Below are 10,637 nucleotides of genomic sequence, written 5' to 3' on the forward strand. Positions count from 1 at the left end.
TCTTCTGAGAGAAGAATTCATATACGAGCCAGCCCTGGGAGCAGGTTTGGTAATAAGAACCTTGGTCCTGAGCATGTGTCTGGAGAGTGAATCTTGCCATCCATTAGCGATACTGGGATGCAACAGTGATAAAAAGATATAAACTCTTGCTTTATGGAGATTACATTCTAATGGAGACAGATAATACGTAAATGATATTCTCACAAAAATGCTACCACAGTGATCATTTTTGGTTGGGTAAGTTCACAAGGGATTTTAATTTTTCCTATTCTTACTTGTGTACATTTCCTAAGTAGCCAATAAGAAGTATGTATTACTTGGATAATTAAAACATAAACATTATTTTAAAAATCTTCTAGAAGATGAGCTGGGTGCGGTGGCTCACACCTGTAATCCCAGCACTTTGGGAGGCTGAGGCGGGCAGATCACCTGAGGTCGGGAGTTTGAGACCAGCCTGACCAACATGGAGAAACCCAATCTCTACTAAAAATACAAAATTAGCCAGGCATGGTGGCCCATGCCTGTAATCCCAGCTACTTGGAAGACTGAGGCAGGAGAATCACTTGAACCAAGAAGGCAGAGATTGCGTTGAGCCGAGATTGAGCCATTTGCACTCCAGCCTGGGCAACAAGAGCGAAACTCCGTCAAAAAAAAAAAAAAAATCTTCTAGAAGAATGTATGGGTAACAATAGTCAAGATTAATTTTGATTATGTAGAATCATCAGAGGCGTTTGTCCTATCAGCTGTTTAAATAATAAGATGCAAGCCTGTACTAACAGATCAATGGAACCAAACAAAAATTTCAGAAAGGAACCATGCTTGACGTAACAAGTTGGTCTGTGATGCAAGTGGCATCATAGTAAGGTGTTTAAGGGAATGGCCTGTTGGGAATCAAAGTGTGTGTTGCTGGCTGTGTCCCTGCTTGACCTTTCTGAGGCTCAGTCCCCAGATCTGCATAGTGTTGTGAGGTTTAAAGCAAATGATGTATGCTAATGTGTGTAAAAAGATTTAGCACAATTCCAGGCATGTAGCAAGTACTGATAAGTGGTAGTGGATATGATTATTAATAAAATCATTAATATTCACTCTAGATGTATTAAAGATTTTACATTAAAAAAAGGAAATACATTCCAGGAGAATTAAATAATTAAATGTAAAAAACTATCACTACATTCCAAATGAGTTTAAAAATTTTTTTAAACCCCATACATTAACATTTAAATGTACCCAAATCAAAAGTCCTAAAGTTATAGCTTTAAGTGCAATTCAAGCAAAAAGAATTTTTTTTGAGGAAAGGAATTTGGGTGTCATTAGAAGTCTCCTCACGATGGCTGGACTTCTCCCTTGCAGAATCAATTTTCTTCCCTCTACTCTGATAGAAGTAGGAACTATGCTTCTTGTTTGGAAATTCCTTCTAAGTATCTATTTAGAATTCTGCTTTTGCAGCCCACCATTTTCTCTCCACCCTCTGCCTTGTATTTTACATCATCCAAAGCTCTACTAATAGGAGCCATCTCCAGAGACATTATCTGACCTCCTCTACCTGAGATCTAATAACTCTGAGAGTTTTCAGATGTTTAAAGTGTCAGGCACACCATTATCCAAGGAAATATTTTACCTAGCCATTTACCAAGTTTCACAAAATCATTTTCCCAAACACTGACAGTGCTTTGTGAAGGATAAATAAGTATAGAAAATTGCGAGGATGAACCAAACACCCAGTGATTTTGTAGATGGATCATTGCCAGAGCCTCCTGAAACCTTGTTTATCTTATTAAAGATAAATTAGTTAGAAATGAACAAAATGGTTTTGACAAAATAACTGTATTTGGCATATGTTTACTCTGACCTTCAAAACCACTCCAAGTGTTTCACATTTTAATATTCTGTTTTTTCACTAGCTCTTCCTGCTCAAGTAACATTAAAAATAATTTTGTATATTACTATTATTTTATTTATTGTTTGTCACTTTTTAAATTATGATACTTGTATATTATAGAGAATTAGGAAAATAGAGAAAAGTAGAAAGAGATGGAAAGTCAATATCAACCTCATGAAACAGATATAACCATAACTAACATTGTAAGGTATCTCTTTCATGTTATTTTTCAGGTATATACAGGGATATAGCAAAATTGGGATTACCCAGCATAAAAAGTTTTATCTCCTTTTAAAAATTAAAGATTATGTAGTAAATTTATTTTCACATCTTTAAATGATATTCAGAAACCTTATTTTTAGAGATTATCAAGTGTATGTTTATGTTGAATTACTATAATTTACCTAAGTGATTTCTTCTTTTTGGACATATAGGTTATTTTTAATGTTCACTATTATAGGTAACTTCTTTGTATATATCTATCAATAAATCTATCTTTGGATTTTTTATTTTGTCAAGCTAAATTTCTAGAAATGTAGTTACTAGTCATACGGCATGAACATTTTAAAGATTTTTCACGTTAATTTACCCTCTCTGTATCTCAGTTTCCATATTGTAAAATGGGATAATATTGATGCAAACCTCACATGACTGTTGAAAGGATCTAGTGAGATAATTTATTGTCAGTTTTTTAGCAAATTATAAAGTAGTATACAGTTTATTATCATTAGGCATTCCATTCCACCCCATTCTAATCCATGCCAGTTGGTTCCCAGGCAGGCTAATTAGCTGCATCCTATTGCAAGCTTGCTGAACACAAAGGCAGACTATTAATAAATTCCTGGGTAGCCAGTGGCTGCTGGAACCAGATACTAGCATTTTATTCTCTTGAAAAGTCACCAGTGCTGTTTGCTCCATTTCCCTACCTGTAGTTATATGCTTTGTATATAACACATATAACTATATGGGAAATGCATGGGCTAAAACAGAGCAGTATAAGGCGTGGTAAAAAGCTTGCCCATTTTTTGCCATTCCATATTCAGCCCAGCTCCAAGAAGTTTGATCCCAAAGCTTCACTGTTTTGTGGAATCATGAAGAGTAACTAATAAATATAGCATTTTATTTTGTAATGGAAAAAGGTAACTCCCTGAATGTGTTCCTAGAATCCATATTTATAGTCATAGGTACAAACACACACACACACACACACTCCACACACACACATCATATGCATCATTACCAGGTTCAACATCCAATTTTAGGGAAATCGTCAGGGACAAGGCCAGCACATCCAGGTTCATTCCGGGTGGCAGCCTGAGTCTGCACTAGGGAGAATGAGAAAACTAACCCAAGAAAGCACTAGCTGAGTCCCTCTGAAGGCCCAGAGCTCTCTGACCATAAGCTGTCAAAGGGATAATGAGCTTCAAGTCACAAAGTGAAGCAAAATGGAAGAGAAATTCAGGCCAGTTAAATAAAGTTGAAGTGACTGGTATGCTGAGGGACAGCAATGGCTCACAAGGAGAATCTCATTTCATCGTTAATTTGCATATGGTGAAGATTGATTTTCTACGGCTAATCCAAATTTATGACACATCAGGTGATATTTAAAGGACTCAATGGAGCATTTAATAGCCAAACATTTTTCCTGATTAGTACCCATTTGACCTGCTGGCCCAGAGATGAATGCTGATTACCCTGTCCCCCTCCTCCTTCCAAGTGGCTCTAAGCAGAATGGCTGCCAATCAGGCAGCAGAAAAACACAGCCAGACTGTAGTCAGAACATCCTGACACTTAGAAGTTAGGAACTCTCAAAGTGTGGAAAGGGGTTGGTGGAGGGGAACTGATGGGTTTGTCTCTTTTCAAAATTTACACTTGTCAGGGACTTTATAGCTTTCACATCCCAGCCTCATTTATGCAGAACACACTTATAGGGCAGTCATTAGATGCTATCATCTTTCTGATAAATAATCTCAACAATCTTGATAGATAAGGATCCTTAATCCCAATTGGCAAATCAGAAGACTGAGTCTCAGAGAAGTTAGGTAATCTATTTGTCCAATCACCTAGCTAATGAGTGGTGGGGTCAGGATTGAAACTCGGTTCAGGGTGACTCCAAAGCTTAGACGCTTTCCAGTTCTGCACTGCTCATTGAAGACTCCTGGATCACTTCTTCGGTTGGTGTTGGATCTGAGCAGAAACTATTAGGAGTCTAGGTCAAGGCACGGGGGTGAGAGTAGGCAGAGCCAGGCCAGAGGTCTCTGCATAAATCTAGACATCAGATATCAGAAAATTTTGATCATGGCTTTTATTTCTTTGCAACAGTCATCCAGAGGTTCTGAAGAGAACTCACTGGTTGTAGAGTCTGTGTTAATCATCCAGCATTAATATTTCCATTGCTCCATCGTCACGTGTAAGCCTATCAACAGCGTTTCTTCTCCAGAAGTAAACTTGCCCAAGCTTTAGTTTCACATCAGTGAAGGCAGATTCTTTCACCAAGATGGACTTGTTTGTTCTCAGGAAATCCATACAGCCCTGGTTGAAGAGTTCAGAAATGCATTATTTATCTATTGATGCATAAAAAGCACCTATACAATTTGATGGTTTAATACAACGAGTTTTTCCTCATAATTCTGTGGGTCAGCAGTTTGGGCTGGGATCAGCTGGGCTGTTCCTCTGTTGGTTTTCCTGAGGACACTCATGTGACTGTTATCATCAGGCAGTTCCACTGGGGCTGGGTGATCCAACATGACTCACTTACATCCCTGGCTATGGGTGACAGCTCTTCTCTGGGCCTTACTCTCCACAAGCTTTCTCATCCTCCAGCCAGCTGGACTGGGTTTCTTCACACAGTGTTCTCAGGGTCTCAAGAGAGCAAGAGCAGAAGCTGCCAGGCCGCTTGAGGTCCAGACTTGGCACTCTAACACCATCACTTCTACTGCAATTCATTGTTCAAAGCAGGACATTAAGCACCCCTATTCAAGGGGGTAGAGAAATAGACTCTACCACTTAATGGGGGAAGCAAAGGCACGTGAAAAGAGAAGTGGGAGAAATCTGTGACCATTTTTTGCAGTCTTTCACAAGGAGAAAATAATCTTACCTGGACAAAGAAGAGGCTTCACCCCAGTGGTCTTTCAACTTTAACATGTATATGAATCACCTTAGGAACTTGTAACAATGCAGGTTCTGATTCATTCAGTCTGGTGTGGGACTGAAGGTATTTCTAACAACCTCTCAGGTGATGCTGATGCAACTGGTTCACAGACTACAGTTGAACCAAGGTTCTAATCACCAACATGGGGTAAGTCCATTCCATTTTCTCTACTTAGTGGGGCGAGTGCTGGCCTGCCCAATAATGTATTGGTTCTTCCAAGGGTAGAGAGCCCCCCAACCTATGCTATAATTTAAGATATGCAGCCAGTGAACTCAGTTAATGGAGTATGTATATTACAGGTCTACTTTAAGAACCACAGTGGCCTGACACGGATCACATACCTGCTGGAATTACTTGATTCTCTGTTAGCTCTGTGTCTGTCTTTTCCGGTGTGGTTTTGTGACCACACTAGGAAAGATCCACAAATGTCAATATTAAAATGTTCACTTTGACTTTAAAAAATGCCATCATTGCCTTCTATAGGATTTTAAAATTAGATTTTAAATAGTTTCACATTTCAAGCATTATTATAACAGATTGCTTAGGCCAGATGGATGGTTCTCTGAGTTCTTTACCAGGCCTGGTAAAGCTTGTCTAATTACATTCAATCACAACTTTCTCACATTTTAATTCCTCTTTCATCAGAGGCTGTGCATACCATCATGTCAGGAAGGGGCCCCAAGCTTGGGGACAGATACCCAGATAACAGAAACATGGGTTAAAGTCGTTAAAGCCTGGGGCTCTGGTCACCAGGAGCCCAGAGTATCTTTCTTTTTCTGATATGAACTGATGATGCAGTTTGTAATACAGCTAAGGTGAATGTCCTGAGTGTGTATCTGTTTCTGGCTGATGTGGGAGTGATAAGGCATTTATACACAAGAGTGGCCAATAATTATATTTGTTCACTTGTTTTATTTTTTGATGTCACCAAGCCATTTTATTTTTGTCCTCCCAAATGCTGATCACCTGGGGGAAACTGAGGCAATGCTTGTAGTTCTTCTTCTGATAGTATGGTGCTGCAAATTTGAAAAAAAAATTATAAGAAACACAGACATAGATGACGGGCCACAAACATAGTTATCTTTCTCTCTGAATGAAAACAAATAAAAATCAGGGATCGGGTCAACACCAAGAGACAGTTGTTTGTTTTTAACGGTTGCCCAGTTTCCTTTCAAAATGGAGGGCTGAAGTATGATACAGTTAGATAAGGAGGAAAAAAAGGTCTAGTTATAAATTGATAGAATGATAGCATTCCAAAGAACCACAGAAATCAATGAATACAAGCCTCTTACTTTACAAATAGGAAAACTGGGGCCCAGACTGGTGACATGACTTCCATGAAGCCATGGAGCTTCCCCCTGGTCGTCCACATTCACTCTACAGACTCCAGCAAATCATGAAGGAGATTTTACACTCTGAAGTTGATGTCGTGCTATTGGTCCTTCTTCTACGATTTCTTGCACCTTTACTAGAAACTTCTGGTCTTGTATTTGAGATTTTCCAAATTATTTGTTCAAAATCGTGAGTGTGATAAAAACCCTGTTTTCCCCTTATGGCCTGTTCCATTCTTCCCTGGAAGTTTCTCGTTTCACACCATCACATTTTTATTAAAGTCACACTGACAAATGGGGAAATAAAATCCTTCTGAGGGTTGCTTTCCACCAAACTTTCTTTCTCTTCTGTGCTTTATTAAAGATAGAAAAGACAAGAAAAATCTCATATTATACTACTCCGCAGGCTTTCTGGAATTACACATTAAATAGGCTGCTTCGGTGAGGGTCCACCAGGGTTCGTGGGGGAGGAAGGGGAAGAAATTTTGTGTACAATGCTGGACACTTTTTATATACAAGACCATTTAATCCTCATAACAACTTTCCTCTATTTTACTGGGAAAAAGAACTGAAGCTCAGAGTAGTTAAACAGCTTGCCCAAGATTACACTATTAGTAAGGAGAAGAAGTTGGTTTGGAACCTAGATCTCCAAACTCTTTGGTCTTTGTTCTATACCAATGGTTCTCAAATGTTTGTCCAGGTTGTATTAGAATCACTGTGGAAATTTTCAAACAATAAATTCTCAGGATTTACTCTCTGGCATGATCTTACAAATCTGAGTTGGGATCCAAAAATTCTGTTATACATCTTTGTTTCTATTTTATTTTCTACTTCCATATCTGCATGTATCTCTATCAATTAGTACTTGATACATAATCAGTTGTCCTCAAAAGTTTAATATACACCTTTTTTAGCTCACAATTCTGTGACTAGGGTGTTGGAGCTATCCTCAGCTGGTTGGCTCTTGTGCTGGTCTTGCCGGGCTCATGCATCCATGGTTGGCTGCCAGGTTGACTGGGGACCAGCTGGTTTATGAGGGCCTCAGTTGAAACATTGACATTTGCTCCATTTGGTCTCTCACCTTCTAGCAGTTTAGCCCAGGTTTTTTACATGGTAGTGGTAATCAGGGGTCCCAGCAGCAAAGAGGGCAAGTTCCAATACATAAGCAATTTTCAAGTATCTACATGTATCACATTTGCTATTGTCCCACTGACCATAGCAAGTCAAGTGACCGAGCCTGGAGACAACGTAAGGGTACCACACAAGGGCAGGTATACAGGGAAGACAATTATTATGACCATTTTTGTAACCAATATACATCTCTAAGTAAATATAGATACTTGCTTAACATGCATGGAGATAAAAGCTCGAACAGTATTTAAGGGTATGGAAATACGTGTGCACTTCATCTAGCCCCCTTCCTCATAATCCTACTCTCCAAAGGATCCTGCTTTTACCTATGTTTTTAGCTAGTGGTGTATAACTTTTTTACTGTTATTTAATAATTTGAAAAAATATTACAGTTATATGAGTAAACTTACAGAGTCAAATTCTTCAATAAAGTTTGTTACAAACAACAGAAGCTTCCTTCTCATTTTGTTCCCCTCAGAGGCAAACACTTTCAATTCTTCTGGCTGATTCTTTTGGTAGTTACCTCCATATTACTAAGAATTCTTTTTTCTGTTTTCACTTCTTAACTTTTCAGTATCTATTGTTTTTCTTCAGAAAATGAGACCCCAGACCTCTTTTACCTCATGTCTGCCCTCATCAAACCACACACCCTTTGCACCCCATTCCTGTCAGTGAAGCTGTCTTAGAACTTTCTCTACTACCAGCCTGGGATTCAGCTGTCCCAGGTTAGTTGAGAGTTAGTCCCAATCCATTTGCTTCCCAGCTTCCAACATTTTTCTGATGGTACATTTTACTCTTTCCTTTTGTTCCTATGGGTTTTTTTTTCTTTTTTTGGCTTGTAAAAAGCCCCTTTACTGTTGTTTTGTTGGGATTTCAAGACAGAGTAAAAATATATCCATGTGCTCAATCTATCATCTTGATCTGGAAGTCCTATAGTATTTTTTCTTGTTTTGTCAATGTCAAGAAATATTGGTACTCTACTTTGGAAAGCAAGCATTTTAGGTTATTTATACTACCCCTTTCATCCTCTTTTATTCCTTTTGATTTGGATTAGTTATATTTTTATTTTTATTTTATTTATTTGTGTCAGATCCTAGGCAGTAGGAACACAGCAACTAAAAAAAAATAGTCCCTGCACTCTCAGAGCTTACATTCTAGTAGGGCAAACAGAGTCTAAATTATATATGTACATGTATACATGTTGTTATTACAAACATAAAAGTATAATGTATAAAATTATAAAAATAAAAAATATATATATAATTTCTGGACCTTCTATATCTGAAGTCTTGTGTCTTTCTCTAGCTCTGGAAAATGTCTTCTATTGTTTTTAAAATATTTTCTCCCCTATATTTTCTGTTTTCTCTTTGTAGTGTTTTACTTGATGGATGTTCCCCCTCCTGGTTAGACCTTTCTGCCATTTCCAGCCCTGCCAACAATTGCTTTCTCATCCGCCTTCTCTCTCCTCTGCTCCATCCCTCTCTTGCTTTACATCCTAGGACATTTTAAATTACAGCCCCTGCATTCAATGTTTAATGTAGTGATCATATTTTTAATTTTCATAATTGTATTTATGAACTTTTGTACACTATTTCTTATTCTCTTATTGCTCCTTTATATAGCTGTGTGCCCTTGTGTAAATGGATGCAGTAGCCACTCAACTTTTTCTGGGAGGTAATGAGATTTCTTTGAGGTTTTCTTCTCCAAAAGTTAATTCTGCTTTCCTGGGGTCACTTGTTCTATTTGATCATATTGGCCCATCTCCTTCGTTTCACTTGTTTGTTTCAACAGGTGGTGAATCTTGGTAGTCCTGTCATATTTATGAAGGAATAACTATAGCAATTACCATGGGTAAGTGGCTGGAGTTTTCTCTACTATTTTATTTTATTTTGTTTTATTTTATTTTATGAGACAGGGTCTCACTCTGTAGCCCAGGCTGTGGTGCAGTGGCTTGATCACAGCTCATTGTAGCCTCAACCTCCCAGCCTCAAGCAATCCTCTTGCATCAGCCTCCCAAGCAGCTGGGAACTACAGGCACATGCTACCATGCCTATCTAATTTTTGTATTTTTTTGTAGATATGGGGTCTCTCCATGTAGTCCAGGATGGTCTTGAACTCCTGGGCTCAAGTGATCCACCTGCCTCAGCCTCCCAAACTGCTGGGATTATAGGCATGAGCCACCACACCTGGCCTTTCTGTACCTTTTTAAATGTTCATTTTTATCACAGGCTGCCTATGAGTGGACCAGATGGATAAACCAGAGACCTTCACCTTAAGGGGCCCAGCAGATCAGATGAGCACTTAATGTCCCCTGAAATGTCAAGACGAAAAAGAGTCCAGCCCAAAGGTTCAGCCTCTCCATCAGATATACAGGTAGGCATGTTGTTCATTGATTTTGAATCCTTCTCCTAGGACCGAATTTCGACATAACATATGCTCAGAGCGAGGGTCATCTGAGGGAGGGATCCCTTATAGCTGGCTTGACTATGGAAGCCATGGAGAAGGTAGTGTTTAAGCCAAGAATTCCTAGGCCAGGGTGTATCAATTAGGAATCTTAGGTTACATACAACAGAAAATATCACACAAAAATTTATTGACTCAAGTAACAGAAGCCCTGAGTTAAGACGGCCTTCGGGGTTGGTAGATTCAGTGACTTAGCTGTCTCATTGAGGAATTTCCTCTCTTCTATTCTCACTCCCTTGCACAGTGCTGACTTTGTTCTAAGGCTGGTTGGTTGATGGTTGACAGAAGCAGGTGGTGCCTTTGTTTCCCCTTTTGTGTCCAGTGGGTGAGAGGCAATGCTTCCGCCCCAGTGTTCCAAGCAAGAGACCTTAATTCCCAATGGGATGATGTCTTACATCACATGTCCACTCCTGGACCAATGACTGGGGTCAAAGGGTATAACATTCCGATTGTTCTGAGTCAACCAGGGTCTGCCCCTGGTGCTGAATGGAGTGGAATCAGCTTCCTAGAGTGGGAGGGTGGATAACTAAACAAGACTGTGGACACTGATAGGGTGGAGAGTGGGTGCAGGAGAGGCAACCAGCAATATTTACTGCAGCAGAAAATCGCAGATTAGACAAGGCATCAGTAGAAAGAGATGGCTGAGACTGAGCAGTGTAGTCTGAGTTTGGGGGCTGCTGAA

The 10,637-nt window shown here is 39.2% G+C and overlaps 1 long non-coding RNA gene across 1 annotated transcript in view; it reads left to right on the top strand.

The window, feature by feature from the left end:
* The window catches only part of LOC126948553 (uncharacterized), a 96,102-nt gene extending 86,324 nt beyond the window's left edge, over positions 1-9,778 (top strand). Inside the window, exon 3 of the long non-coding RNA XR_007723485.1 lies at positions 9,721-9,778. This is a non-coding gene — a long non-coding RNA (uncharacterized LOC126948553). The remainder of the gene's footprint in view (positions 1-9,720) is intronic.
* Positions 9,779-10,637: the final 859 nt, after the last annotated feature.

The sequence above is a fragment of the Macaca thibetana genome, chromosome 2 (genome assembly GCF_024542745.1).
Source record: "Macaca thibetana thibetana isolate TM-01 chromosome 2, ASM2454274v1, whole genome shotgun sequence".
NCBI classification, from domain to species: domain Eukaryota; kingdom Metazoa; phylum Chordata; class Mammalia; order Primates; family Cercopithecidae; genus Macaca; species Macaca thibetana.